The 25,745-nt window shown below is 40.2% G+C and overlaps 1 protein-coding gene across 4 annotated transcripts in view; it reads left to right on the forward strand.

The window, feature by feature from the left end:
* LOC107181218 (basic proline-rich protein-like) overlaps positions 1–25,745 on the forward strand; it is an 84,440-nt gene that overhangs the window by 50,468 nt on the left and 8,227 nt on the right. For 2 of the 4 annotated variants that reach the window (XR_006222075.1, XR_006222076.1), the window contains 2 exons: positions 5,342–5,393; positions 12,806–12,946. The gene's annotated coding sequence lies outside the window, so the exon portion shown is untranslated. Of the gene's footprint in view, positions 1–5,341; positions 5,394–12,805; positions 12,947–25,745 lie in introns of those variants that run through there. The other 2 variants (XR_006222077.1, XM_042998628.1) reach the window with 2 other exon arrangements.

Genomic DNA, 25,745 nt, shown 5'->3' on the forward strand with positions numbered 1-25,745 from the left:
ATATTCTTTCAGGTAGTTAAGGGAGTAGCAAAAAAGAAAAACTTCTTGAGCCCATGTCTTAAAAATAATCAGCCTAAAATAATTTTCATGCTAAGGAGACATATTTTGGGGTGGCAAATTTTGTTCCCCTACATAAATTGTATCAGAACTACACTGTACATAATTATGTATATGTATATGTAGTTTATCAATGCAACTGTAGATCTTAGTAATGTGGCATTCAGTAATTTTTAGTTCCTTTTTTTCTTTCTCCTTTCCCTTTTTCTCTTCCCCTCCCTCTCCTTCTCCCTCCTCCTGTTTCTTTTGGCTTTATGATATTTCAAGTTAAAAAACCTCTTTTGATGCTGTTATAGGTAAATATATGTAGACCAAGTGGACCAATACATAAGTTAATACATGAAGTGGCCAAAGCCCAGTAAAAGTGTCTAACTTCTAGGAGTTTATTTCAATCCAAATGTGTTACATGTTTTATTTACACACACACACACACACACACACACACACACACACACACACACACACACATTTAATTCCCCCAACATCCCTACTCTATAATAATTTTACTGCTATTTTTTGGATGAGTAAAGAAATTCAGGTAAGTTAGGTAGCTTGGCCAATGAAAACTAAAATGTGGAGCATGAATTTAAAGCTAAACTGTCTGGCCCCAAAGCCTATAGTCTTTTCCCTGCATATCTTGGGAAATAATAGGTACAAAGTAGGATGAAATCAGTGTTGTAATTATTGTTTAGCTTAAAGATGTAATGTCCTCATTCATAATGGAGTACACATCCCTACTCTGGAAGAGGAGATTGTTTTAAGGCTACAAGATATTGGGGAGGACTCAGAAGGGATCCATGCACAGATTTGAAAACCCAGTTGCTTCATGGTTTTCTTTTTTCTTTGGCTGCCAAGTGGATACAATGACCACATTCCTGGCATGAAGATTTCATCCATACTGGGTATTCCTGAATTGGTGCCTGAGGCTCCAAGGCTTAGGTGGGTTTTTCTAGGATGCTGCCTACCTTACATACTTCCACAGGGTACCTGCCCAGGTGAACAGCATGCCGATGATGGCAGCCAGACTATTGCTCTATTTCTCCATATTTTACTTACAATATGACTTGGTACAGGGTCAGAATGTTGATATATTTTAATATGCTCATATGCCAAATCACAGTGTTTGTATTTGCAACTCTGAGAATTAATGGAGAGAATAAATAAAGTTAGAATTCATATTCCATGAAGTACTTTGAGCTTCACTAAAAGGGGAGATGTACAAGACATTACATTTAGAAATTGTTTAGGAGCAGCAAATGGAAAGAAGCAACACTTTGCTTTAAAAAAAAACAACACATCCCAACCCCTTCATTATGTGCAGCACACAATTTAACAGGTGTGTGATTTATTCATTTATTCACAGACTCATGGACTAACCATTCCATCACAGCACTATTGTCTGTGAAGCAAAACACATTTACAACAAACTGTATCAGCTTATTCAGAGTGACTGAATTAGCTGATCTCCAGAAATCCTTCACTGCCAGTTGAAAAAAGGGTTAATAATCACCAAAATGGTAAACATGAATAATTAAACTTTACCTCATTAAAGTCCTTTCTATCCTTGGATTTCTGGGTCATCTATAACCAGTGCTTGTTATGAAAGGGAAACAATTGTGTATTATTTGCATTGGAGAAGTAATGAAATATAATAGTTTCTCCACATGGATCTAGAATATCAGTGGCCCTCTTGGGAAAGGTGCTATATAGTCTGCCCCTTCCTGCTTCCTTAGTTCTTCTCTTGAGAAGAAGATGGTTTTCCTGATTGATGAATGTAGGGACAGCATGCCATCTATTTGGCCACATTTCTTTACTGGGCAAATTTAAATGTTGTGTCATTTGTTCTTTTTCTCTTGGTCTCTCTGACTCAATGCTCCTAGGAGCTGCATGTGCCTATCTCAAGTATCCACATGGTTAGCTTATCACTGGTGGGTCCAGCCAAGACTCTTGTTCTTGCCTCTCCACTTGTGGCTGGATAAGAAGCTATTGTCCAGTGGGTGTCCAGGTGTAGACCTGGAGCAGAGAACTAGTAGGTTGGAGCTGCACTTTCTGCAAAGTGTAACAAAGTGCCCTGTGTTCTTTGGCCCATAACATAAAGCTGATACTGTGCTTGGATTGTGCAGTGTTATTCAATCTGGCTTTACTGCTGGTAAAGCTGATAACTGTGCTATGATCCTCCACTTGCTCCTTTTGCCAGGTTCTTAACTGAGTGGAAATAGAAGGTGAGGATTGAATGAGTGATTTTTACCCTGCTCTGAAACTCCAGTAAAAACCAAAGATTCCTGAAGAGAGTCAGGGCAGCAAGAGGGAGCTGAGAGGGTGGGGGGAGGATGAGGAAGAGAGATTATTGTTGAAGTATATGTATGCATATGGATGTGTGTGGAGAGATAGTTACTTTTCACTTTCTGCCTGACTTTAATACATTATAATGCCCTCATTAAAATAGTTTAAAAGCCGCATTCAAAAATGATCCCTGGGACTGTAATGCTGAAAACACCATGGGAGATATGCAATCAATAAGTAAACAGTGTCAGCCTGAGACCTTTCAGAACAACATTCCTACTCAAGAAAAAAAATTAAGGTAGATTTAGCCTATTTAAATATTTCCCAAGATATTTGTTAAATTTTAGTAATAGTGTTTCTTCCTTTGAATAAGCTTACATGGTTGTCTTTGAGATTAGCCTGGGCTAGAGACCATTTGATATTCAACCTGTGACTATTGTAGTATTGAGGCTGGACCAAAAGAAATTTATACTCAATCAAATGATTTTCACTTACTGATACAAATTCACTTTTTTGCTTTCTTCAGCAATTCATCAATCTAATGGGAGAAATGGAAGCTATCATAATAATGAGAATAGACTTACAGGAGCATGAGCCAATATCAATACTTTAATAATGCAAATTCTATTGCTATATATTTGGTGTCAATCCAAATTTGCTTTTAATTAAGTTTTCTTGCCATTGTATGCTCCTCTCTCTCTCTTACTTTCTCTCTTCTCACCCCCAGGCCCCCTCCACATGCACCCCACATATACATATATACCTTTTCTCATAACACAGGTGTCACATTTGACCGGATCCTATTGTCACTGGACAACGTTGATAATGACACTGATGACACCACTATTACCACTGTCATTATCATCATATCGAAGAACATTTTGAGAACATTTTGAATATAGCTGTCTGATGTCTGATATATTATATCCTCAAGCAATAACATTAATCAAGAATACCAAAGAATACGTATTTTTAAGAATAATGTAACATAATGTGTAAGCATCAAAATTTCATACTGTGTCATGACTCAACTTATATAATGTAGGATACTCTTAAACACTTGAACAAGAAGAGCTATTAAATTCTGTTATTTTATTGTTTATATTTAGGACAATTTAAAATATTTTTATGGTAGGTGATTTTGAGCAGCAGACATCTATCTACTTTAAGGATCTTATGAAATACTGGGACTTCTCCCATCCTGCTCATCTACCCTTAATAGGATGCTCTGGGCATCCCATGGTTAGCAGCCATTTCCCAGCCCCTAACTCCCTAACTCCCTGGTTTCTGACCTGCCGCAGGCCTATTTCCAGCTTGTTCCTGACTCTGCATTATTATCTCCCTCTATTTTTAGACCTTTTAAGGCCTTTGACTTTGGGCTCCTTTCAAGGATTCTGGGCTCCTTTTCTAGTCACTTTGAAAAGGTTAACCCATCCTAGCAACTTCCACATGGGGCTGCTGACTTAGTTTCTCTGGTGGGTAGATTTGGACAGCACAGTTTCTGACCATGAATTGGTTGTTCTTCATCCTTCTTTATCCCAGCCATTAAGCATTGGATTTCATCAAGGCTTAGTTCTAGGTCCTACTTACTAACTCTGTGTGCTCTCTGGAAGAACTAAAGTCCACATTTAATGACTGGTTAATAGAATAGTTACTAGATTCTGAGAACCATATTAAGAGTTTTAAATCCATCCTGCCACTTAATACTCCCAATGGTGTTATAAAATAGGGAATATTATTGTCTCTGTTTTATAGAATATGAGAATTTGGGTTAGAGTATTTGAGTAATTTCTTCATGATTGCACAGCTAGAAAGTGACAAAGCTGGGTTGCAAATCAAGACAGTTTTACTCCAACACCCCTGTTCTCAACCACTATGCTATATTGCCATTGGTTTATATGGAATCGCTGAGAGATCTCATCCACGCTTGTAAGTTCACTTGTCACCAAAGTATGGATGGACTGCTAAACCTCAGTTGCCTACTCAAGGTCTCCACTTGGATGTCTCAAAAGCACTTCAAACTAAATACATCCTAAAGGTACCTCAATTGTGGTTGACCCTTGAATAACATAGGAGTTAAGGGTGCAGACCCCTGTGCAGTTGAAAATGTGCATATGACTTTTGACTCCCCCCAAATTTAACTGCTAACAGCCTACTGTTGACCAGAAGCCTTACTGATAAATATGAACAGTTAGCATATTTTATATGTCGTATGTATTATGTACTGCATTCTTACAATAAAGTAAGCTAAAGGGAAAAAATGTTATTAAGAAAAATCATAAGAAACAGAAAATACATTTATAGTACCATATTTTTTAAACAAAATCCACATGTAAGTGGGCCTGTGCAGTTCAAATTCATGTTGTGTAAGAGCCAACTGCATTTGCCCCTCCAAACCCAGTCCTCTTAAATGCACCCTCCCTCCATCAGTGAAGGACACAATCCTGCATTTAGTGGTACAAATCAGGCACCTGGGCATCATCCTTGACTCATCCCTTTCTTTCCTTCAACAGTGTCCCATCCATTATTAAGTCTTGTCACTGATATCTCTGAGATGAGTTTCAAAACCATCCTCTTCTCTCAGTCTCCACAGCCACCTCATTTGCCCAAGCCATTGTTATGTCTTAACTAACCTAGTGCCATAGAACCCTGACTGGTCCCACATCCAGCTTTAGCCCTCTTCATCTGCTCTTGACATTGCAGTCTAAGTTGACAACACCATCACCTGCCTAAATGCTTCCGTGGTTCTCATTTTTCATAGCTAAAGAACTATCTACTTAGCAAGACCAGCAAGGTGCTGCAAAGTCTGGTCTGTGTCTGAAGTTCCAGACTCATGTTAATCTTCTTCTCTTCACTCTTTGTATCAGGCATACTTGCCTTCTTTCATTTGGACATTTTTGGTCCACTTCAGGGTCTTTGCACATGTTATTCCCTCTGTCTGAAATGCTCCCACTCTCCCCCACCAAGTCTGGTTAACTTTTATGCATTCTTCTCTTCTTAGGTCACATGTCAATTCTCCAGAGACACCTTCCTGGCCCTTCTTCCCAGACTAGGTGAGCTTCTCCTGTAATATGTCCTTATAACACCACAAGGCTCATTATCAGGACATTTAATGCAGTTTGTAGTTATGCTTTTGTTTATGTAACTATTTGCTCAATGATTCTCTTCTCTAGTGGAATAGAAACCCCATAAGGGCAGGAACCAAGTCAGTTTTTGCTTAGCATTGTATCTCCTGCAGTCATTGATAACTATTCATTGAATGAATAAGATGAATGATTCTGAAAACACAAAGGAATTAATTTTAAATGTAACAGATTAAATAGTAAGAACTAAATCTTTATTGAGTGATAGGTCATATATTAAATTTTAAGGTAAAATTTTTTTGACTCAAGACTTCCCTCTTCTATTGTAAACTTCTTAACACACTCTGAATATCTCAATGTATAATCCTTTTAATTTTCTCAGTAGCCAATAACAAAAGGGTATGATCTGGTCTTGAAACCCATCCTGGGTCTTGAAACTAGGCCCCACTGCAGTGCGAGGCAGCCAGAGCCTGCTGCCCTGGGATATTGGCCTGGCTGCTCCCCTTCCCACCATACTTACCACACTCCCTTGCATCTATGACCTTCTGGTCTTCCCAGCTACCTTGCCTTCAAGTCAGAGCCTATCACTGACGCTTGCTTGAGGCAATTCTTCAGACTTTTTTTGCTTCACCCTTGGATTTTGTATCCCTACAGCTTCAGCAGGACTGGTGAGTGGGGAGTGGGGTGGTGATGCTGATGGCTGAGCTGATTCCTAGTCCCTGGCAAGAGCAGAGTTTATGTAGCTCTGATTTGGAATCCAAACTACCTAGAAGAAAGAACAGGGAGTGGGGGAGCTGTGTGGAAGGATGAGATGCTAGTATTATTTCCAGTGTGTTTTGGGGAAGTGATTAAATGCCAGACCTACTTACTCTGAATTTCTGAAACTGGCCCAGAAATCTGCATTTTAATATGCAGCCCAAATAATTCTGATGCATGTGGTCCCTGTATAGCACTTTGAAAAAAGCACTGCCATAGAGACATAATTTATTAAGAGCAATGTTAACACTTTCAAAAGGCCCCCTATATTCTATGCTGTACTGAGTTGCTTGGAACAAAATACACACATGCTATCATGTAGGCTGACCCTCTGGTCCCTTCAATTAAAGTATATTAATGGATATCATTGTGTTTTTATGCTAAGAAGCATAGAGGGACAGTTACCTGTTTTTCTTTGTGAATTCCAGGAACATCTGTTGCCTAACACCTGGCGGTGTCTGTAACAGGTGTATGCTCAAGATAGCAGTGATAAAAAAATCATATGATTTTGGCCCAGATCACAATTTGCAGCCTGTCATTCCTGCCAAATGGGTCAGTTGAGATGGAAACCACAGCTGTGTGTTAATAATTTAGGGGAAGTGTCACCATTTAAAAGAAAGAGTATAAGAATATGGAATAACTTGGGGAATGAGAGAGAAAATTTTCAACTGCTCAGGAACTTAATTTTCTTTCTTGCCCTCTCATCCCCTCCTTACTCATCCCCCCAAAGCATTAACTACTTTTAAGACTTTATGACAGAGGTGAAAATTAGGAAGTTGTTTGAACAAAAGAAAACAGTTCTGTAAATGGTGGAGACCTCATTTGGGAGGCCCTCAGATTGTCTGGTTCAAATCCTTCATTATGCAGACGAGGAAATGGAGGCCCAGGAATATTATGTGATTGAGCCAGGTGACAGGCTATATTATCTTTTATCTGTCTGGAACCCAAAGCACAGCTAGAGTCCAGGTGTCAGATGTAGTTCATTATTCTTCCCATACTACCACAACATGTTAGCTCAGAGTTCTAGGCAAGGGAAGTGACTAATGATATTCCCTCTGCCACAGTGGAAGTTGTATGACAGCAGGCACTTTGCCTATCTTTTCCTCTGCTGTAACCTCAGCATTTAAAGTTCTTCAAGGCACTTTGTGAGTACTTGGTAAGGCCTAGTAGCTTCTACTTTTTGTTTCTGGGAAACCTAAGGTGCCTGGAAGAAATTCGGCTATTCTGATGGAGAGACCATATGGAGAGATCATGTGCACTCTTGAAACCTATGAAAAAGACTTATTTGGAAATAGGGTTTTTGCAGATGTCATCAAGTTAAAATGAGGTCACACTAGATTGGATGCAACATAAATCCAATGGCTGGCATCCTTATAAGAGGACCATGGGAAAAACACACACAGGAAGAAAGAAAGCTGTGTGATGACAGGGGCAGAGATTGTGGTGATTCAGCTGCAATCCAAGGAATGTCAAGGATTGGCAGAAATTTCCAGAATCCAGGAGAAGTGAAGAAGAATTCTTCCCTAGAGCCTTCAGTAGGACCATGGCTGCACCGATACCTTGATTTTGAGTTTCTAGCCTCTGGAACTGTAAGAGAATAAATATCTGTTGTTGTAAGCTACCCATTTGTGGTACTTTGTTAGGCAGCCCTAGGACACTAATACAAGAAGAGAGGTCTTGAAACTACATGGGGAGAGAATGAGTCTCACTATCCAGCGTTCTGCTGAATCCTTCCATTCAGTCTAGCCCTAGCTGCCATTGACCACAACCACATGAGAGACTCCAAGTAAGACAAGAAGTTCTGCCAAGGGGTCTCAGACACATTCATGTCGATGGCATGGGACATCTTGGACATTCCAGCCCCATAGAGCATCCAGATAACTGCAGCCCCAGCTGCTGCCATGTGGAATAGAAGAACCACCCCGCTGGGCCCGGTCAACCCACCAAATTGTGAGATAATAAAATGGTTGTTTTAGCTGTGACATTGTGGGATGGTTTTCTACATAGCACTAGATGACCAAATATATGAGCTTCCTAGAAACAGACTCTGAGATAATGAAGTGATTTATTAGGATGTTTTCCCAGGAAACAAATGGTGGTGGCATGGGCAAGTGAGGCAGTAGAGGAAGACAACCAAGCAAGGATGTGACATCAAGCGAAGTCCCATGGAGGTTAAGTGTGATCTAATCCTGCCAGGAGCTCTGGATATGGTGTAATTCATAACTCAGTATTGTCCCCATCAGGGTCCTAGATACTGGAGTACCAAAACTCCCTTACCCTTCAGTCACTGGTTAAGAGCTTTCCTGGGGATATGTAAACTGTCAGTCACTTCTGGTTCTCAGGAGGAGCAGGTCAGGGGATGGATGTTAGCAGCCTGAGGGCGGCTCTCCAGCAAGGATACACTAGTGCTGGCCTTCGGGAACAAAGGTGTGCACAGAAATAGTGTGTGGAATGGTTAAAAGCAGGGTGACCAGTGTATCCCCGTTTGCCAGGGACTGTCTTTATTTAAAATGGAAAGTCCTGGGCACCTGGGTGGCTCAGTTGGTTGAGTGTCCGACTTCAGCTCAGGTCATGATTTCATGGTTTGTGGGTTTGTGCCCCGCAAAGGGCTCTCTTCTGTCAGTCCAAAACCTGCTTCAGATCCTCTGTCCCCTTCTCTCTGCCCTTCCTCCACTCACGTTCTCTCTCTTTCTGTCTCTCAAAAATGAATAAACATTCAAAAATATAAAATGGTAAGTCCCACATCTGAGAAATCCCCAGTCCTAGGCAAACCACACAGTTGGTCACCCTAGAAAGAGATTATGGGATGCATGAGCAGAGCCTGATGCTTCTCCCCCGGTAAATGCATGAATATCCCCAGTTGGGTAAGTGGGGCCTGCAGGATTCATTGGAGGCATCTTCGCCAGGAATGCTGGAGGTCAACTAGCTGCCAAGGACCCTTTTAATGTTAAGAACCTGTGACCTATAACAGGTATAAATTGTTTCAAACTTTTTTACACACTGCGGAGGGGCTGAGGGGGATCAGTGTGGGGAAACATCTAGCTGGGCAGTGAGAGGCACGAGTAAGACAAGAGGGGCAGGAAGCACATGGGTACGACTAGGAGCTGGGCTGGAATGTGAAACTCAACACAGAGCACACAGCACAACGTCATCTACAGATCTAAGGGGAATGAGAGGCTGAAAACCTGGAGTCAGAGGAAGGACAGAGCTGGGAAGAGATCAATTTACTCTCGTCAGGATTTTTTTTTGAAAAAAAAAAGAAAAAAAAATGTTTTGACCAGAATGATTATTTTTTGGAGGCTTTCTGAAGGAAAGGAGTTTATGGATACAAATGAAGGTGAAAGTCTGTCTTGGGAGGGGTGAGGCTGGTGTCTCTAGCAGGGCAAGAAGTGGAGCCCTGTGGCCATGAACTGAAGGAGTTCTCAAACACTAGACAGAGTGGACGTTCAGGCTGCCTCTGTGAGAGAACAGCAGCGGCAGCAGACTGCAATAGCCTTTATTTCATATTTCATTAGATAGAAGCATCAAAGAGTATCAAAGCAAGGAAAGAGAACACAAAGGATCTTTAGACATTAGCCAGACATACGTCTGGTGGCTACGTGAAGGCACGAAGGGGGTGCGTGCGGTTTCAAGGAATGTCAGGGAGTTACAGCAGGGGTTGTATCTTAACTGTCCTTTGGGGGATCATGGGGCTCTGTCCTCATAGTGCTATCTCATTTGACAGTCTTGAGACCAGAACATTGCTGATGTTTCAACTATTACCCCATTCACCCTTCAGGACTTACAATAGAAATGGTCCTCCACAGAGCCCCAGTCACCTCAATTGCAAGCAGAGAAGCTAGTGTATGTAACTAACAGCATGGAAATAAGGAATTTCTTAGCAAGAATGGGAAGTCTTCAATGAGGGAAGGCAACAACAATGGGGAGATTCTTTAAGTGTTACAGATTAATGAATGGTTTGAGAACAATAAACATAAATATACTCATTTAATCGCAGAATATTAGATAAAAGGGGCGTTTTGAAAGCAAGAAGGAAATGCCTGTAGGATAAATAAAGGGAATGATATTTTATTTAAATTACACAAGTAAATATATGGAAGAGGCTTACAAGAGAGTGTAATACTAGCCTCAATTGGTAAAGAGGTTCAAGACAGGTTTGGACAGTTTAGTGAGTGCGAATCCATCTCAGATTAATAGGGAAAGGTATTTAAGATTTTCCTGTTTATTTTTTTAATTTTCCTTTTATTCTAAATATTTAGAAAATATAAAAGATCATACAGTGAAAACTTGCTCTCTTGCACTTGTCCCACGTCTGTCCAGTCCCTGCCACAGTCCCAATAGGTGATCACGGGTTTCTTATATGTCGTTAAAAATATTTTGTAAAGTGCATATAAAAGCAAATAGGAATAAGTCCTTTGATGGCAGGGGGTTTAGTCTGTTTTCTTCAGTGACTATTATCCCACTCCTAGAAAAGTTCCTGGGATATCAAAGGTGTTCAAAAAGTATATGTTAAATGACCAAATATATTCACCCTCCGAATTTTTAAATAGTAGGATCCTATACTCCCTCATTTGTATCGCATCTTGCTTTATTATGTCCTCAAGATCTTTCCTTATTGGTACATAAAGACCTCTTTCATCCTTTCTTTTAGAGCCCAGTTATGTTCCACTGCATGGATGTACCATAACTTATTTGACCAGTCTCTTATTAATGGCCACTTAGTCCCACATTTTTGTTATTTGTTATTTGTTATTTTGTTACATATGGTGATGAATAATCTTGTGTGATTTTTGCACCTGTAGGATAAGTTCCTAGAAGTACAACCCCAGTTTTTATGAAGTCATGTCCTCCCCCAAATGTCTCAGATATTAGTGACAAAATTCTCAATCAACTGGAACACTAATCCGCCTGAAAGCAGGCATTTCTTATGTTCTTTTCAGGGTCACTGGGGTTTACTAATGCCAGGTGTCTTTGGTCTGCTTTCTGAAAAGCACAGAGATTTGTAGAAAGAGAAATAGTGAGCAGTGTTGGATGCAGTGAAATTGACACATGGGTGCTCAAGATGGTGCTGAAAGATCATAGTGGGATCAAATATAAAATCCCAGAAATCCCACACAAATCTTGTGTGGCCAGTGTTGTAAGCTGGCTGTTTTCACTGTGAGGCATAGGCTTTAATTGCTATTGTACAATAATACACGTCTGTAGTTTCAATATTTTTCTGAGGACGTTTGAGGATCCAGGCCAATACATAATGGCTTTTTTGCCAATCTTCTTTGCCATAGCCTTTCGTTTTCATCATAGCCTTGGGGCTTTGATTTTATTACTTTGGTCAGACTGTGACACTGGGGACATCAGGCTGAAATGACAGCTTCCCATGTGCTTTATCTCAGTGTTGTTTCTTACAGGGGAAGTAACTGCCGAATTGGACATGGATGATGGTGCTATAAGAAAACATTCTCTGAATCCTTAACCCAGGCACACATGGCTGTGCTTCTTTTCACTGCCATATTTCCATCTGAAACGTGAAGATAATGATACATGCCTTGCACCCTTTGAGAATGTGGTGGTGAATATTAATGACATAAGCTTCAAAATACAGTTTGAGCTCTTCAGGCCTGAGGTCCTTGATAAAAATTGGGTTATAGAACTAGGGAGATAAAGGGGCACAGTCCAACCATGACCATTTTTCATTATAGAGTACCTTGACAGCTGATCTATGCCTCTAACTCCAGTACAATACCTGGGAACTGTCAGTATAGTGCATATGGATTTTTAATACTTTGCTTTATCTTCCTATGTTCTAACTGCCAGGGACTGTGGGTTGTTTATTCAGTTAGCAGATATGTTTCAAATGTTCACTGGATTCTGACAGAGGTGCCTGTCTTGGGAAGAGCCGTGGGTTGCTGGCCAGGAGGCCTGCTTTGCTCAGACTCCATCCCACCCACGTGGAATGTCCTAAGCAGCCTACCCTACCTGAGCCTCTGTTGCCTTTTCATTAGAGCCGAGTGATGATCTCTGCCCTGTGTGTCTCTGTGTATGAATAGGAACATTCAGCAAGAATAGAAATACAAGCTTGTTCAGTAGCATAAGGCCTGTTAAAGATGAGTATGATTATTAATGTCTATATGGGGTGCCTCCTCAAGATGGAAAGAAAACAGATGTCAGGAAACAAAGACTGCATCCTGTAAGCCAGGGCTTCCTGTCTGCAACTGAACTATAAACCAAGAACATATCCACATTTTCTACTGTGATATATCAAAATGATATAGGTCTGCATATGTGTAAAAATATGTATGTAGGATATTTGTAAAATATGCATATATGGATTATAAAATACAAAGCTATCAATTCTTCAGTTATGACAACAGCAAAAAGAATCTTCCTTTCAGGTGGCTCACATTGAACTGTCCTATGAGGGAATTGGTCTTCTGTCCCCTGGAAGAACCAGGAAATGTCAAAGGGGCCCAGTGCCAAAGTCAGAACCCTGTCAGCATGCATTCCCACCCTGGCAATAGTCCCGTGGCCTTGGATGGCTTTAGGAGCCTGGTACAGATTCTATTCCAACAGCTTCAGAGGCTCAGTGAGAGGAAAAATATCTGTTGATTTTTTTTTTTTTTTCCTGAAAGTGGATGGGTAAACAGAAGCTGGTGATACTGGATGCTGGTGGATGTGGTGGTGATTCGAGTCTAGAGGCAACAAGAATTCATCGCTTCCACTTCAATGCCTGCTGAGCTAGGTGAGCCATGCAGACAAGGGAGGTAGGCAAGGTAAGAATTCTGATAATCCAGTAGCATTATATTTCATATTCAGAAATGCCTCATTTCAGGAATACAATCGGGAGTGGTGAGGACTGAGGTACAATGGAGAGCAATATTCCACTTGATCTGATTATCATAGGTACCAATGAAGGCTTCGAGTTGGGGTATCTTCCAATTTTTGGTTAAGGTCTATAGTCTGGATCTTTTTTTTTTTAATGTTTATTTTATTTTTGAGCGAGCACATGAGTGGGGGAGGGGCAGAGAGAGAGGGAGACACAGAATCCAAAACAGGCTCCAGGCTCCAAGCTGTCAGTATGGAGACCTATGTGGGGCTTGAACTCATGAACTGTGAGATCACGACCTGAGCCAAAGTTGGACACTCAAGCAACTGAGTCATCCATGCACCCCTGGAGTCTGGGTCTTTATGTAAAATTCTCATTTTTGAATGTTGGCATGTGTACAGACATACACATACATCCACAGATCATTCTGTGAGAGAAACTGGAGTGGTCTCTCTAGGGGTCCTTGGAGAAGGAGAGGGTGTCCTTTCTAGAGGAGAGGGTGGTACCAGCCAAGAGGAACAGACATGTTTAGAACCTAGCACTGTGGCAACATTATCGTGTTCTCTCACCTTCTGGAGCTCAGCCTGACCACCAAGGTGGGGATGGGTAGGCCACTGTGTAAACATCTATCACTTTCCTAGGGACTGGCTGTTAAGGAAGGCCACTTTAGCACTGTTTTAGATTTCCCATTTGGTTGGTCAAAGTTCATGGGTCTCCCCGGCCATTAGGGAGTTAACATGTGAATCATGGAACTATGTTCTAAAAGCCATGTGAGTGTCTAAGATAAACTACAGGAGCCACATTACAGGAAAGGTGGATCCATGAAGTGGAACTAATGGTGACCCCTATAATCATAAACCTAGCTACTTCTAATAAGGGGAAAAGGTAACAGGCTGATGATTATCATCCTTGCACTTGTAAAATGGCAGTGCTGAAATCTAATTGCTAAGCAACAGATTTCCTATAAGGTGATTCCTAGGAACTGGTTTGCTCCAGAATTGGGAGGATAAGGATAAATAATACCAAATGAGGGGCACCTAGGTGGCTCAGTTGAGAGTCCGACTCTTGGTTTTGGCTCAGGTTATGGTCTCACAGTTTTGTGAGTTGGAGCCCTATGGTGGGCTCTGTGGTGATGGCCTGGAGCCTGGTAGAGATTCTCCCTCTCTCCCTGCCGCTCCCCTGCTCACACACTCTCTGTCTCGCTCTGTCTCTGTCTCTCTCAAAAAAAAAAAAAAAAAATCCTTTCTAACAGCTAGGAAAAGAGTTTTTAAAAAAATAATAATAATACCAAATGATTCATTGTCTTGCTTCTTTTGACTCCCTGGAATTTCCCAAATGCTAAGCAACGGGTGAGAAAGTGTCTGCCAGGGCACAGGATGCAACTATGAATTTGGAGAGAGCACTTCTGTTCAGCTGATTATTTCAATTTTCTCATCCATAAAAGGGGATGGCCAAAGAACACTTTTTCAATGCTCTGCAAAAGCCGATTTGGAAACCAAAGGCTTAACTCTTTTCTTTTCTCTCACTGTTAAGCCTGTATGTAGAAATCAACCACATCTAATTTAATCACACCTGCTTCTATTTTGATGATAAGATCAGATTATAAGGTAAGGAATAGAAGCCCAGGGAAGGAAGAAGGTGGGCCAGAGGTGGTGTGTTTGAGCACACATTGAACACCTAATACGAGCAATCACGTACATTATCCCATTGTATACAGCCTCCCCAGAGGGAGGAATCATTTAGCATCGTTTTACAATGAAGCGAGTTTCCTTTTTGAAGGTTTGTTCCAATTACAAATCAGTGTGTAAAATAAAACTCATACACAAGAAATGAAGAAGGAGGAGAAAAGGGGAAACATTGGAAGTTTATTCTCACTTACTTTTAATTTATTTGATTAATCCTTCTTAGTTTCCTTCCTCTGGCCAGTTCTTAAAGGTAAGCATTTCCATACATTGATTTTGTATCCTGCAACTTTGCTGAATTCACGTATCAGTTCTAGCAGTCTTTTGGTGGAGTCTATCGGATTTTCCATGTATAGTATCATGTCATCAAGGTAAGCGTTTCCAATCCTTGGTCCCTTCCCCAGTCTCAGTTTCTGCTTGAGGTACAGCCTCTTGATAGATGATTCCCATCTCTGGTCCTGATTCTGCCCTACATTCTAGAGCCACATCAGCCTTGCTCGCTCCCAGCTAGCCACCTGTACGTGTAAATGAGTGGGGCTGACCTGCTAATGGTCAACTGGTGTGTATTGGGCTAAAGTCACTCCAGCCTTGTCCATAATCCCAGTGATATTAGGACTAAATATCATCTCCCCAAACCAAGAAATAAGAAATCTGACTGAAGGGAGCCGTTTTGGATCAGCAGTACCTTCTGGAAATAATACTTGGAGGCTGCTGACAGGTTTCTGAAGGGCCATGAGGTTTTCTGGTATCTTGGGCTTTGGGGATTTCCCTCCAAGGTGTGGTCACTGCAGAGAGAGTCCCACCCAATATCCCTACCTACTTCCACTTTCCCTACCAGCCCAGGCCTGAGGAACACCAGATCCTGCTCTCACTCTCCGTGACCTGACATTACCTAAGTTAGTGTTTGGTATCATACTAACTCTCTCTGATCCCTGGCCCGCAGCCCCTGGATGACACTCCAAAACTGCCACTTCCTGATTCCAGACTGGACTAAATCTTGACATCCCTGGGCAGACTTGGTCTTTGCCATCCTAGTCCCCTCCAAGGAAATAGAAGCTTGGTCCTTTTCTCATATTCCGTTTTAGTTTCTAGGCAGTTTCCTCCACCATCTCCCATTACAAAATATCCCATGCCAAATTTGACTGACAGTTTTTGCAGCTATTTTTTTTTGGGGGGGGGAGGTTTACTTATTTATTTTGAGAGAGAGAGAGAGAGAGAAAGAAAGAATACATGAGGGAGGGGCAGAGAGAGAGGCGAGAGAGAGAATCCCAAATGGGCTCTGCACTATCAGAGCGGGACTTGATGTCACAAACGTGAGATCATGACCTGAGTGGAAATCAAGAGTTGGACACTTAACCGTCTGAGCCACCCAGGCGCCCCAGCAGCTGTCTATTTAAGTGTATCCACATGACGGTTTTAACATGTTTCAAATACAACAGGGTTCAGAGCAGCTAGGGTCTCTGTCCTGACCTTGAATCTGGCTCCTCCTTCACATGTATTATGTAAGAAGGGTCAAAGGGAGCAGGCATAGAATAGTGTAGTTGTCAACACCACTGCCAAACTTCCTTGCATTTCTTCACTGATGCTTCTCTGCACAGTCATGCCTGACATCCTGTCTCCCTGCTCTTCTCAGCTCCCTCTGTACTTTTTGTGTGGCAAGAATTACTAAGGTTGCTACTAACTGAGTCATTTGGGTCCATTTTTTCCTTCAAGGCACTGTGATGAATCATGTATTAACTTCCTTGCGACATAGTAGCTGGTCAATAAATGATAATTGTGATTTAAAAAATTATTGCACTCTAACCACCTTGATTTACTGTTACCCTTCAATGTCATATCATATATCATATTTCTCAGATTGAAGGTTTATGGTATAGTGCCTGAGTCCACTACTATGTGGCTTTGGGCTTGTTACATGGCTTCCCTGGATCTCAGTTTCATATCTATGAAATGGAAATATTAACTCCCACACTCAGGAGCAAAATAAAATGTGATAATATAGATAAAATGCTTAGCACAGTGCTTGGCATCCATAGTGATAATGCTAGTCATCATTACTGTCTTTGTGCCTCGGCTCACGTTGACCCCTCTTCCTAGAGTGCTGCTTCTCTCTTTTCCATTTTGCAAAATTCTGAAAGACCTGGATGAAACATCCTTTCCTCTCAGTGGATTCCTGTCTCCTCAGTTGTGTTGCACTGTATCCAGGTCTGTTATTATGTTTTATTGTATCATGCCTACTTGATTTACCACTTCTCCTGCTTGATTCCTTATCTTGACATTCAAAATCTTCCGTTTCATCTTCCCTCTTTTCCTCCTGGTGTACCTTTAATCCTTCCTCTCTGCCACCTGATCCCTTAATGCCCTTCTGCACCCCCTGACTTTGTGTCTTTCCCTCTGTGTGGCATGGCCATTCCTGTTTTAATTTGCTCCTGGGTTTTTACTCATCCATCAAGGAGCAACTCTATAAATTCTTCTTTGTTTTCTCCAAGTTAGAATTACTTCTTCACCCAACTTCAGTACCATTCAGTTTATTTCTCTATTATGAGACTTACCAGTATAACATTTTAGTTAATGCATAGATCTTTAGACTGGGAGCTCTTGACGGGAGAGATTATGTCTGATTATTTGTTTCCTTCAGCACCTACTATTATGCCCAAAATATAGTAGTTATCCATCCCATTTTTGTTGTATTTGTATTCCATGAGTATACTAAATAGCATCTGCCTAAACCAAGTGGTCAGAAATATGAACGAAGGTAGCACTTCCAGATCATCAGCACCTTCCGTAAAGCTCATGGATTGCTGAATGGTTTCCAAGAGTCAAATGAATAAGTAGTTTAAAATCTGTCACAATCTCTATCTGAAATAAAATATCCAGTCATGAACGTAAGTATAGGCTAGCATTTAATGACTAATGAAGCCCAGGAAGCATAAGAGAAATCAGGTCATATGCAAGGGAAATACATCAGTGAAACCAAGAAAAATGTAATAAACTCTGGCTACGATTTTTAGTCTCTGTGTATTATGTAGAATCATTATTGAAATTTATGGTTGTGGAAAACTGGCCAGTTTCAGTTTCAGCATGGTTGAGTCAGGGACATTTCCTGTTATCAATAGGAAGCTGCTATACAATTAAATGGATCAATGATGCAGTGAACTGAATTAGTTGTTTTTTTTATAGCAAGTAATTGGACTAGTTGTGCATTCTACATTTTTTTTCAGTTGTACAAGCATGATCTTTGAATCTATCGTGAGGGAGGATGCTTGGGCTGCTTTAGCCTATTGATTTGAGAGGCAGTAAAAGGAACTGGGTTTAGTTAGAAAGGCAGTAAAGTTACATCAATAAAATGGTACAGGGGATGCACATTTGACACACTGAGTGGCTTTATGGAGACTTAATGATTTTTTAGAACAATTTGCAAATCTGATCTAATTCAATTAGTACTATAATAATCTACCTTAAAATATGGCGGAACATTCTGTTATGTATTTACTGCATTTGGTTCTGGTCTAGAGAACATTATAATACTGCCTATAAGTGGTGTGCTGGTAAACTCGCTTTTTGTTTTGTTTTTGTCTTCTTTTTAAAGCCCTAATTTTTAGTGTTTTCCTATTTCCATGGTGTAAATACTCCCATTATGTGCTGGCTTTAAGCTACCAACAGTTTAACAACTGCTCTCAAAGTTTCTAAATATCTGACAATCAGCTCTTAGGAATTGGTACAACTTTGCAAATTATTTACTATAGGAGAGCCTGCTAAAGGTTTAAATTCGCACAATTTTAGGACTAAAATCATTCAGAATATTCTAGTCCTACTCCTAACTTTCCACAAAAAAACAACAACAAAAAAACTGACACTGAGGGTAAGTGATGTCCTAAAAGTCATGCAGAAAGTTACTAGCAGACTTGTGGTTGGAATCAAGGTGTCTGGATTTCCCATCCACTATTCTATGCAAAAGCCTTTGTATAGGGACTGGAGAAAAATAAGTACTCATTGGGCATGAATGGAAATGTGACTGTATATTGTTGCTTTGGGATTCGGATAGGAAGCATACGTGACAGGAGCTGTGAACATGAAGTTCCCATAGAGCTGCTCCAAGTGCATGGAGAACCATTTAGGAAACTGAGGTTTGTAATCTTGGTTTGAAAATGGGCAAGCCACTTAACCTTTTTGGACATTGGTTTTATGATTTTTTTTTAATTGGCAGTTTTTAATATTCGTATGTCTCAAACTCTAGTATCTTTTAAATAATCTCAGGTACCTATTAAAAGTCACCCCAGGGGCGTCTGGGTGGCTCAGTCGTTAAGCGTCCAACTTCAGCTCAGGTCACGATCTCGCGGTCCTTGAGTTCGAGCCCCGCATCAGGCTCTGGGCTGATGGCTCAGAGCCTGGAGCCTGCTTCCAATTCTGTGTCTCCCTCTCTCTCTGCCCCTCCCCCGTTCATGCTCTGTCTCTCTCTGTCCCAAAAATAAATAAACGTTAAAAAAAAAAAATTTTAAAGTCACCCCAGGTAGGGCTAATGTTAAGATAGTCCACGGGCCAAACGTTAAGAAACACTACTTTAGGGGCACATGGGTGGCTCGGTCGGTTAAGCATCAGGCTTTGGCTTAAGTCACAATCTCACAGCTCATGAGTTTGAGCCCCACATCGGGCTCTCCATTCTCAGCACAGAACCTGCTTTGGATCCTCTGCCTCCTTCTCTCTCTGCCCCTCCCCAACTTGCACATGCAATCTCTCTCTCAAAACTAAACATTAAAAAAAGAAAAGAAAAGAAAAGAAAAGAAAAGAAAAGAAAAGAAAAGAAAAGAAAAGAAAAGAAAACACTAGCTTAGATCTCTTTTAAAGAGCTCTTCAGACCTAAGATGCTTTATCTGTTTACTTGTAGGCAGGGACAATTTTTGCAGTGATAGCTCCCCAAAGTAGTTCTTTGATTAGCTGCATCAGAGTCATCTGAGGAGCTTTTTCTTTTTCTTTAAAATGTTTATTTTTTTGTATTTTTAAAAAATTTTTAATGTTTATTTATTTTTGAGAGAGACAGAGACAGAATGCAAGTGGGTTGGGGGAGAGAGAGGGGGAGACACAGAATCTGAAGCAGGCTCCAGGCTCCGAGCTGTCAGCACAGAGCCTGACGCGGGGCTTGAACTCACAAGCTGTGAGATCATGACCTGAGCTGAAGTCAGACGCTCAACCGACTGAGCCACCCAGGTGCCCCTAAAATGTCTATTTTTGAGAGAGAGAGAGGGCAGAGGGACAGAGAGAGAGGAAGTCAGAGGGTCTGAAGCTGACAGCAGAGTCTGATGCAGGGCTCAAACTCATGAATCATGAGATCAGAACCTGAGCTGAAGTCAGGTGCTTAACCAACTGAGCCACCCAGGTACCCCTCACAGTCATCTGAGGAGCTTTTTAATATATCTGACTTCTCAGTCCCACCCAAGAACTATCAAAGAACTATCAAGTAAGATTGAGGGGTAAGAGGGCTGGGAATTTTTTTTTAAGTTGTCTATTTGATTTTGATGTCCAAGCAGAGTCAGAAACTTCAGAGGTTGCTAGCCTAGAGAATGTTTTGCAGGGTAAGAAAGTTGTAACTAGTTGTTAACTCTGACCCATAGAGATGGGGCTATGCACAGGAGCTTGGGGCCTCTCCAGTAGCATCTCAAGTAGGGGATGGGAAGGAGCAGGTGATGGATTCTGGGGTACTGATGGTCAACTGGAAAGGGTCCTTGCAGTATGAAGCAGTACAAGGACAAAGTATGGAGGGGCCCAACACAGCCCTGAAATAAGGTGCTGATGGTGAGTCAGTGAATCACAAATTTGAACTTTGCATGTCTGTATCAAATGTGCACAAATATGTAAATCTAACACTTGGGACACATTATTTAGGACACATTTAGATGAACCCGGTTCTTATTCTCCTCTCTCCTGTATTTAAAAAAAAAGTTTTGTCAAAACAAACAAACAAACAAACCAGTGAATCCAAATTGTTTTCACTCTTTAAAATGCCATTTCTCCTTTTAAAATATAAAGTTTTAGGATTTAGACTTGGTTGTTAGGCACATTGTTTTGAAAAAGGTAAAGCTATGATAATGGTTACTATTTGACCACAAAATAGAGCAGTACATTCTAACTACTATAATTATGTTGTTATTAAAGACTGCTTTAAAGGAAAAACAAAAAGCTGTTTTGGCCAGCATAGAAGAGTTTTAAGAAGAAAAACATTTGGCCATGTAATCCTAGTTCTCTATAAAGTCTCCCAAATCCTCAAAGTCCACTGAGATTCGATGAGCATTGCATACATGTTACCATCCACGCAGGAGAGTTGCGAACTCGTCTTCCTAACAAAAGGTTGAAAATAATCTTAAATTTGTATACTGATTTTCACGTGCTCATTTACCTAAATCTGCACTCAAAGAATGTTCTTGGATGCAAAGGTGATTACATATTAAAAAAAAATAATAATGGAACTATATTTGCTATTTGCAGATTCACAATGCAGATGAGAAGTTCTAAAGAAAATGAAACTCGTTTTTAACATTTTCAAATTTACTGGTTACAGAAATTTGTTTTTGTGTAAAACTCATGGGAAATGCTGACCTAGATTAGCTAGAGGGCAGGAGAAAAAACTTCCTTAGAATTGTCAAAAACTATTCCCTATGAATCAATGATTATGAAGATATAAGATGTGTTCAGTGGGCCATATAATTTTATTGGGGAGTTCATATTATTTTAACAAGTTGATTTTCTATTTGATTCAGAGACAGGCTAACTTCTATATAGAGCATATAATCTCCAAGAACCATCATTTCTTAAGCTTTATATTTTAAAATAACTTCAGCTTTATAGAAAAATTGGTAAAAAAATACAATGGAAAGGGTTTAATATCCAAAGTATATAAAGAACTTAAACAATTCAACATCAACCCCCCCCCCCAAATAATCTGATTAAAAATGGGCAGAGGACCTAAGTAGACATCTTTTCAAAGGAGACATACAGGTGGCCAAAAGACATAAGAAAAGATGCTTAACATCACTAATTACCATAGAAATGCAAATGAGGTAGATACCACCTTACACCTGTCAGAATGGCTAAAATAAAAAACACATGAAATAATAAGCGTCAGTGAAGATGTGGAGAAAAAGTAATACTCGTGTACTGTTGGTGGGAATGCAAGCTGGTGCAGCTACTGTGGAAAACAGTATGGAAGGTCCTCAAAAAATAAAAAACAGGGTTACCATATGACTCAGTAATTCCACTACTGGATATTCACCCAAAGAATAGGAAAACACTAATTCAAACAAACAAAAAAAGATATATGCACCCCTATGTTTACTGCAACATTATTTACAATAGGCAAGATATGAAAGCAACCCAAGTATCCACAGATAAATGAATGGATAGAGAAGATGTAGAATCTATATCTATACACACACACACACACGTGTGTGTGTGTATATATACACACAATGGAATATTACTCAGTCATAAAAAAGAATGAGATCCTGCCATTTGCAACAACATGGATGGACCTAGAGGGTATTATGCTAAATGAAATAAGTCAGATAGAGAAAGACAGATACCTAGGATTTCACTCATATGTGCAATTTAAGAAACAACAATAACAAAACAAACAAAGAAGAGACTGGCTAAAAAACAGGGTCTTAAATACAGAGAACAAACTGGTAGTTGCCAACGGGGGCACAGAGAGAGGTGACGGGTAAGATAGATAAATGGGATTAAGAGTACACTTATCTCCATGAGCACTGAGTAATGTATATAATTGTTGAATCATTATATCGTACACCTGAAACTAACATAACACTATATGTTAATTATACTTCAATAAAAAGCTGCACCTCCTAAAAAAATACAATGAATTTCTATATGCCCTTCCCTCAGACTTCCAAAATGTTAACAACTCACCCATTTTCTTTATCACCCTCCTTCTATTCATATATATGTGAATATACAAAAGCACACATACATTTACACTTTTTTTTCTCTGAATCATTTGAGAGCAAGTTGCTGACAGGATGCACCTTTACCTCCAAATACTTCTATATATTGGTAAAAACAAGGATATTCCCTTACATAACCATAGTACAAATATGAAAACGTTAACATTAATTTGATACTATTATCCAATCTACAGAGTTTATTCAAATTTTACCTGTCATTTTACAAAATGTTTTTTCTGGTCCAGGAATCCAAACTGGAATGGTTTGTTGCATACAAGTATGTCTCTTTTGTCTAATTTGGAGCAGTTTCTCAGTCTTTCTTGTTTTTCATGACCTTATCATTTTTGAAGAATATAGGCCATTTTGTACAATGTCCCTCCACTGGATTCCTCTGATGTTTCCTCATGATTAGATTCAAGTCATGCATTTTCAGAAGGAATCACATAAGTGTGTGCCCTTTTCAGGAGACACCTGGTGTCTATTTGTTCCACTACTACTGATGTTAACTTTTGATCACTTAAAGTGGCGTCTGCTAGGGTTTTTCTTTTGTAACGTTACCATTTTTTTCTTTGTGGAATAGTTTGAGACTATGCAAATATCCAGATTTTCATTAAACTTTTACCTAGTGGTTTTAGCTTTTGTCAACTTAAATAAAGAGGTAAACTGAAGCAAACTCAAATTACCATAAATTGAGTTTATTCAGGAATAGCAGAGGAACTACAATTCAGGACACACATGCAAGCTACAGGTGAATCTGTTGAGAGTTCAGGGAGGGCTGTATTTTTGAACAAGGAGTGCACAGACGGGAAGGCCAGAATCTGAGCAATCAGTTCACTGGCTTAAGGATGGGGAGAGACTCTTGGCATATGTTCACTGTTCAGGAGATAAGACTGGGTCTTCTAAATTTTTTAACGTTTATTCATTTTTGAGAGAGAGACAGAGACAGAGCACGAGTGTGGGAGGGGCAGGGAAAGAAGGAGACACAGAATCTGAAGCAGGCTCCAGGCTCTGAGCTGTCAGCACAGAGCCTGATGTGGGGCTCGAATCCACAAACTGTGAGATCATGACCTGAGCCAAAGTCAGACACTTAACCAACTGAGCTGCCCAGCTGCCCTAAATCTGGGTCTTCTATAAATCAGGCATTTAGGAGAAATCATTCTCTCAGTTCTTAAATTATGTTCTGAGGGTGCATAGCATAAGTGAGAGTCCCGTTTCATATCCTCTGGCTTTATTTATTTATTTATTTAGAGTGCCTGTGCATAAGTGGGGGGGGGGGGAGGGGCAGACAGAGAGGGAGAGAATCCCAAGCAGGCTCCATGCTGTCAGTGCAGAGCCCAACCTGAGGGTTTGATTTCACCAACCTCAGATCATAACCTGAGCCAATACCAAGAGTCAGAAGCTTAACTAAGCCACCCAGGTACCCCCTTCTGGTTCCATTTTAGATTGAAATACTTTCACATATCCTTTGATGATTCTTGCCTGAAACAATTACTATGGTAATCGCTAGATGGCAATTTCTAAATGTAATATTCTTTTTACATTAGCTATCATTCTGTTGTAAGGAAGACCTCTCTTCTTCTATTGATTTATTCATTTTGTCAACATTAAAAATAAAATACCCACTTATATTACTAGAAAAATGAGTGTATTTGGAAATAGCAGGGGAATTGCAATATGGGACATGCAAGCTATGGTGAACCACAGGCAAATCTGAAGAGACAAAGGGAAAGTCAGCTTTTACTAGGTTAGGAGGAAATTGGGGAGGGTTGTTTTGAACAAAAGTTCATTGCAAAGAGCAACAGTTTAAGGTTGTGGCAGTTTCTCACTGGCTGCAAGCAATGGTTAGTGCTTTGTTGCTGGGCCGGGAGAGATTTTCCTTTTTTTTTTCTTAAAAGCAGAAAATGAAATTCCTGTGTGAAAAAAATGTCTTTCCTTGTCAAGATAATTCTTATCTTCCTTCTCTCTGCTGGTCATGCAGGTGCAACAAGTGGGATGTGCATGAGAGCTCCCCCCTTCAGGGCTTTCTGATTCCATTTTAAGTGAGGTTTCCTTAATTTTCATAATTCCTATCTGAATGGACTCACGATTTCTTGTTTTATTCTGTGGGCTAGAGTTCATTACTATCATTATTTAATGTCCAGTTGTCCAAGATTGGCTGGTAGGACACCCCTCAATCTGTGTCCTTTAGCCATTTTCCCATCATTCTTTGAGCCCTTCTTTACTTTCTGGCAGAACGAAACATTCCCGATTCATATTGTGCTTTCCCTGCCCCAGCCCAGAAGTCTTAGTTTTTCTAAGAAGGCTGTTTTTGGTTTTTTTTTCAGTAGAAAAATTAAAAACCAAGATCTGAGTGAAACATTCTGTTACTGAGCTGTCACTGATTCTAGGCCCTCTTAGACACAGAAATCGTAAATGCATGCATATATGTACACATGTGTTTCTATATATTTATATATTTGTTAATCTGTATGTATTAAAAAACCATGAGTCCATACTGATGCTTCCAACTCCACTCCAATACCACAGGGTAAAAAAACCCCATCATTTACAGTTACTATCTCAAAACTGTGTCAAAACTCATAGGCTTAAAGTCATTAAATTTGCCATGTTGTGGAATAGGAACTATGAGACATTCTGGCACTGGGTAATGCCTGTCATCCACCCATTCCTTTACTAACCTGTGCTCCGTGTGCTAGGTACTTGAGTAGAATTATGGAAATGAAAAAGACATTCTCCCTCTCCTCAAGCAGCTCGGACTATTAGGGTAGAAGACAATAGATAATCCCAATGCAATACAACCAATTCTGTATCAGAGGTATTCAGTGTTCTATGAGAACACAGAGGAGGAGTAACCAGCTCAAATGGAGTAAACTGGATTATTTCAGAGAAGAAATAAAAATAGGTTGCTCACACTACTTATTGGAAGAGTTCTTAGATTACTGCATGTTTACACAAAGTGAAGAGTGTACTTTGCTTCTGAGCAAAAGTATATTTTATGGAGAGCTCTGATTTATTCAGAAGGATTCTCTGCATTGATTGAATTCATCAAAAAACTGTGCAGCCATGACAGTACCTATGCGAGTAAGTTCCAAGGGACTCAGTGTTAGCTTGT

Source organism: Panthera tigris, chromosome C2, assembly GCF_018350195.1.
Source record: "Panthera tigris isolate Pti1 chromosome C2, P.tigris_Pti1_mat1.1, whole genome shotgun sequence".
NCBI lineage: Eukaryota > Metazoa > Chordata > Mammalia > Carnivora > Felidae > Panthera > Panthera tigris.